Raw genomic sequence first — 5,464 nt, forward strand, 5'->3', positions numbered from 1 at the left:
TCTTTTTGTTTCTTATAATAATGTTTTGTAATTTTCTTTGAATAGATCTTTTGTGCTGCTAGTTATACTTACTCCCAAATATTTGATCTTGCGATTAGCTATTGTCTACAATAACTCTTAACTGGAAACAAACTGAATGTTCTTTAACATGATTAATCAATAAATGTGTACCTGCTCAACAGAACACAATACAGGAGGGGGGAAAATTCTTTTATACTTGAAAAAATTCTAAGAAGGCAAAATATAAATACTAAAATGAAATAATAAAGGTTAAACAAAGTCATTCACTCTTTCTGAAAACTCCTGTGAATAAGAAAATACAAAATAAGCAAAAGCAAAATGGTTTGCATGAGGAAAAAACAGACTCAATATATGATTTATCCAAAATGTTAAAAGGATTTGTTTAAGGAACTCTGTGTGTGTGTGTGTGTGTGTGTGTGTGTGTGTGTGTGTGTGATAATTGAGATTCTGATAGAGTAGAAGAGATAAGGAAGGGTATAAATTATATGACATTACAGCACTTACCCATTACTACGCCTTCATCTCTTCATCAGACTTAATTTGTGATGCTCTGGTAATACCACAAGACCAATAAACAACATCATGATAAATGAAGATTAGATTGTAGTTGTCAACAATTTCATTCATGTTTCACAATCAACACCCATGGTAACAACAGTCAACAAATCAAAGAAGGGTTTCATTGAAAATATCTGCCGTAAAGGACCTATCCAAAGTGCTAAAGAGCAACCACATCAGTGTTTAAGTATGGCTTATGCAACATATGCTGTTTTCAACTGCTTTCTATGTATCTGGAAGTTGACCGATTAATAGGGAAGGTCGTAAATGAATCTATATCTTTTAATTATGGTGTTGAAGAAGAATGCTGAATAAACCATGTACTGCCAAAAGAACAAACAAATCTCTCTTTAAGGAAGTGCAACCAAGGTACACTTCAGAGGCAAGGATGGTGAAAATTCGTCTCACTTACTTTGGATATACTTCAGAATGAAAGTCCTTTCTCCAGTCCTTGAAGAAAGACATCATGCTGATAATTGTAAACGGTGAGTGAAATAGAGAAAGGCCTTCAACTAGATGGAATGACCCAATGACTGCTACAATGGGCTTCAGTAGGAAAGAGATTGAAAGAAGGTGATTCAGGACAACCTAAAGTTCATAGGATTGCTGTGAGTTGCATCTGACACAACAGTACCTAACAACAATAACAACTGATGGCATAGTCCATGAGGAGTTGTTGGAATTCATTGACTGTTCCACAGAAAATAGTTGGAAAAACTCCTCCTAAAAAGCCTCTAAAAATCTGCTAGACTGTCAGCTGTGAGTTGATTCAGACTTAATGGCAATGATGTTGTTGGTTTTTTGTTTTGTGGTCTCCTCTACATCTCTCCATAGAAAATGAATTTACTTCAGATAAGACAGAAATGTCAAGACCTCTCTTCTGAGGATGGGTCTATAAATCATAATCTTTATTATTACCTTCTCAGACAGTGGCTAATTCAACTAGTCCAGGTAGTAGAGTAGGGGAAAAGGAGTTGAAAGATGGAGAAAGACAAACAGCACCCTTAATCTGGTCTCCAGAAACTCCCCATCACATTGTCCTCCATGAATGTCTACACTTAGACCACATGAAAGTGCTCTCTCTGGTGCAAATAGCTCCATATTTGCCTGCTAAGGAAAAAATTGGTCATTTAAACTCTAACTAAAAATAAATTAAAAAATAAAAAATCAAGCAATCTGTGTCCAAAAATCACAACTTTGAAAATCTGATGGAATTTTCTTTTGTACCCTGACAATTTAATTGAATTCTTCTATTAGTTCCAACAGTTGTCTTGTTACACTCCTGAGCTTTTTATGCAAATAAAATTTTACTTCTTTGCCAATACAAACGCCTTGTATTTACAATTCTTGCCTTATTACTCTTGCTAGGGCCACCGAATAATATTACATAGAATACTACTTGATCATAATTTACAGAGCATTTGTGGCTTAGTAGTTAAAAGATGCACTGCCAACTCAAAGGCATGTGGTTTGAATCAATCATTTGCTTTGTGGATAAAAACAGGCTATCTCCTCCCATACAATTTATTGCTTCTAAAAACACACTGGAGAGTCAGCTTTAAGTCAACTCCAAATCAATGGCACATAATAACAGCAAACATAATTTTATTAATATTTTCTTGGATTTTACTGACTTTGAAGGCTGTGTAGTCTTTAATCTTTTTCAGTAATTGCTTCAAGTCTTCTTAACTTTCTAGAAGAAAGGTCATGTCAGTGCATAATGTAGCTTCTTGAGTTTTCTTTCAATCCTAAAGCCATATTCTTCTTAATATAATCCAGCTTCTGAAAGTATTTTCTCATTATACATACTGAATATTGCAGAGAAAAGGTACAACCTGACATATACATTTCCTAATTTTAAACAGTGCAATATTACCTTGTTCTGTTAAAAAAAAAACTGCCTCTTGGTCTATGTATAGGTTTTAAATTCCCACAGTTAAGTGCTATGGTATTCCTATTCTCAATATTGTTGTTGTTGTTGTTGTTATGTACCATCAAGTCAGAACTGACCTATAGCTGATTGTCTGGTGAGTTTTCAGAAGCAGTTAATTGCATGGGAGGAGATGGTCCATCCTTTTCCCACAGGGCAACTGGCTGATTCAAACCACATACCTTCAAGAGAGTATTGTGGTTTCTTGCCACTAGGCCACCAGAGTTGCAATAGATAAACTTCAAGGATGGACAATCTCCTCAAAACAACAACAAAAATATGAAGTTGTTGCAGTTGTTCAGAGGCTACAAATCACATGGTAGGGGACTTCCCACCTTTCTGCCCTGGAGCACGCTAGTAGATTCAAACCTCCTGACTTTGTGTTCATAGCACAGCATTTTACGCAGGAGACCATGAAGTTCCCTCCATATTATCCATAATTTAGCATCTACATGATCAAATGCCTCTGTATAGTCAAGGTATCACAGAAAAAATTTTTCTGTCATTGTCTGTTTTCAGTCAAGATTTATCTGACATCAACAACAATATCCTTCATTCCATGATTTCTTCTGAATCATCTTTAACTTCTGGTAGTTTCCTCCTGATGAATCATTCCACCATTTCAAAAATAACTATTAGCAAGATTTTATTTGCATGTGATGATAATGATACTGTTCAATAATTTCTACACTATTTCCTTTTAAATTGGGAACATGTTTTTAGATTATCTATTTTTTTTTAATAGGAACAAATACAGATCTCTTCCAGGCAACTGGTCTTCAATATGGACTACATCTCAAAGTCATGAAAACAAATATCATTATCACTAAATTAATACATAATAGCATTACTTTTGATGAAAATATTGAAGTTGTCAATTGTTTCAATTTACTTGGCTACAGAATCAACACTCATGGTAACATCAGACAAAAAAAAATCAAAAGATGTATTGTATTGGGAAAATCTGTTCTCAAGGATCCTTCAAAATGATAGACCACTGGTGTCAGTTTAGAGACTAAGTTTCCTTGACCCAAGCCAAGGCATTTTCAATTTCTATCCATCTGAAAGCTGGGAAATGAGTAAGGATGACAAAAGAATTCATGCCTTTGAATTATAGTACTGGCAAAGAATACTGAATATCACATGGACTGTCAAATGAATTTTCTCAGTGGATATTCAAGTAGGCTGCTCCATTAGAAGCAAGAATGGTGAAATTTAGCTTCACATTCTTTGTCCATGTTGACAAGAAGGGACAATCCTTGGAAAAAGACATCATGCTAGAAAAACTAAAAGGCCAGTGAAAGAAAGGAAGGCCCTCAACAAAAGGCACTGACACAGTGACTGTATCAATGGACTTGGGCATAACAGAAATCAAAAGGATGGTGCAGGACAGGGTAATGTTATTCATAGGATCCCTATGAGTTGTAACTGACTGAACAACAAAACAAAAGGTAAAAACAAGAGTACCTAGAGTTTGGTTGGGAACTTTTGTGTCTGAGTTCATAGGGAATGCTGGCCTACAATTTTCTGTTTTCAGTAGTATGTTTTCCTGGATTTTTGACTCAGAATGATGTTTAATACACAAGGTGAGTTTCAGAATATTCCATCCTTTCCTATGTTCTGGAGTTTGATTAAAAATGAGCTCAGCTTTTCTCGGAATGTCTGGTAGTATTCTCCAACAAGTTACCTGATGCCGGACCTTCTCATTGTTCTCATTGACAGTTTATGATCTGTTCAATCTGTGTGTTTCTAGAATTTTATCTACTTATTCTAGGTTTTCTAATTTGTTGGAGCAGTATTCTTCATTGTATTATAACATTATCATTTTATTTTCATGAGTCTAATCTGGCTTTACCTAATTCATTTTAAAACATGTTATTTGCATCATCTTTTCCTTTGAGAAATTTGACAGTGATTTGTCATTTTATTAAAACTTCTAATGAACCAACTTCTACTCCTGTTAATTCTATGTTCTGTTTCATTTATTTCTGCTAGAATCTTTATTCATTCCTTTTTTATGAGACAGTAGTTTATTTTTTTGTATTTTTGCTTTGTTTTATATTAAAGGTTTTGGTATGTTATACCTTTATTGTCATTTGAGTGAAGGATTTACCCTACATCCCAGTAACTTTTAATCACAGAGTTAATTTCTCTTCCATGTGTTTGATTTATTTTTCTGATCTTCTTGGTGATTTGTAATTTTATAGCCTTGTGATCTGAGAAGTGTTCTATTCTCTTTCAATGTTTTATTGTCTTTTATTGGCCTAAATACGGTCTATTCTGGAGAATATATACTCCATGTGCTTTGGCAAAAAATGTTTATTATGTTGTTAGGTAGAACATCCTCCAAATAATTATGAGGAAACTCATGGTTTGTGTTGCTTAGATCTTCAATATCTGTATTGGATTTCTTTCTGATAGTTATCCTTCATTGAAAGTGGTAAATTACAATGGCAGACACAAATATCAATGGATTAGACTTGAAAACCTGGAAATCAGCCTATTTACTGTCAACTGATTTTTGACAAGGAGATGAGATCAGTTAGTGGGGAAATGGCAGCCTTTTAAAAAAAAGGTGTTGGCAAAATTAGAAAACTATGTGCAGAAAAATCAAGCAAGACTCACACCTCACTCTGTACGCAAAAACCAACTCAAGGTGCATCATAGACCTAGGACTAAAACCAAGGACTATGATCAACTTCATTAAAGAAAAGTTTGGAATAACTCTAGAAGTCCTAATCCATAACATCAACAGTCTTCCAAGCATCCTGAAAAATCTACAGCCAGGAGAGGATAAAATAGATGAATGGGACCTTCTAAGAATCAAATCTCTATGCACATTCAAAATTTCTCCAGCAGGGTAAAAAGGGAAGCCCCAGACTTAGAAAAAGTATTTGGTAATGACATATCAGATAAGGGACTTATATCTAGAACTTATAAAATATTTGAGCACCA

Source organism: Elephantulus edwardii, unplaced genomic scaffold (assembly GCF_000299155.1).
Source record: "Elephantulus edwardii isolate Elephantulus edwardi_28Jun2011 unplaced genomic scaffold, EleEdw1.0 scaffold00059, whole genome shotgun sequence".
In the NCBI taxonomy this organism is placed as follows: Eukaryota; Metazoa; Chordata; class Mammalia; order Macroscelidea; family Macroscelididae; genus Elephantulus; species Elephantulus edwardii.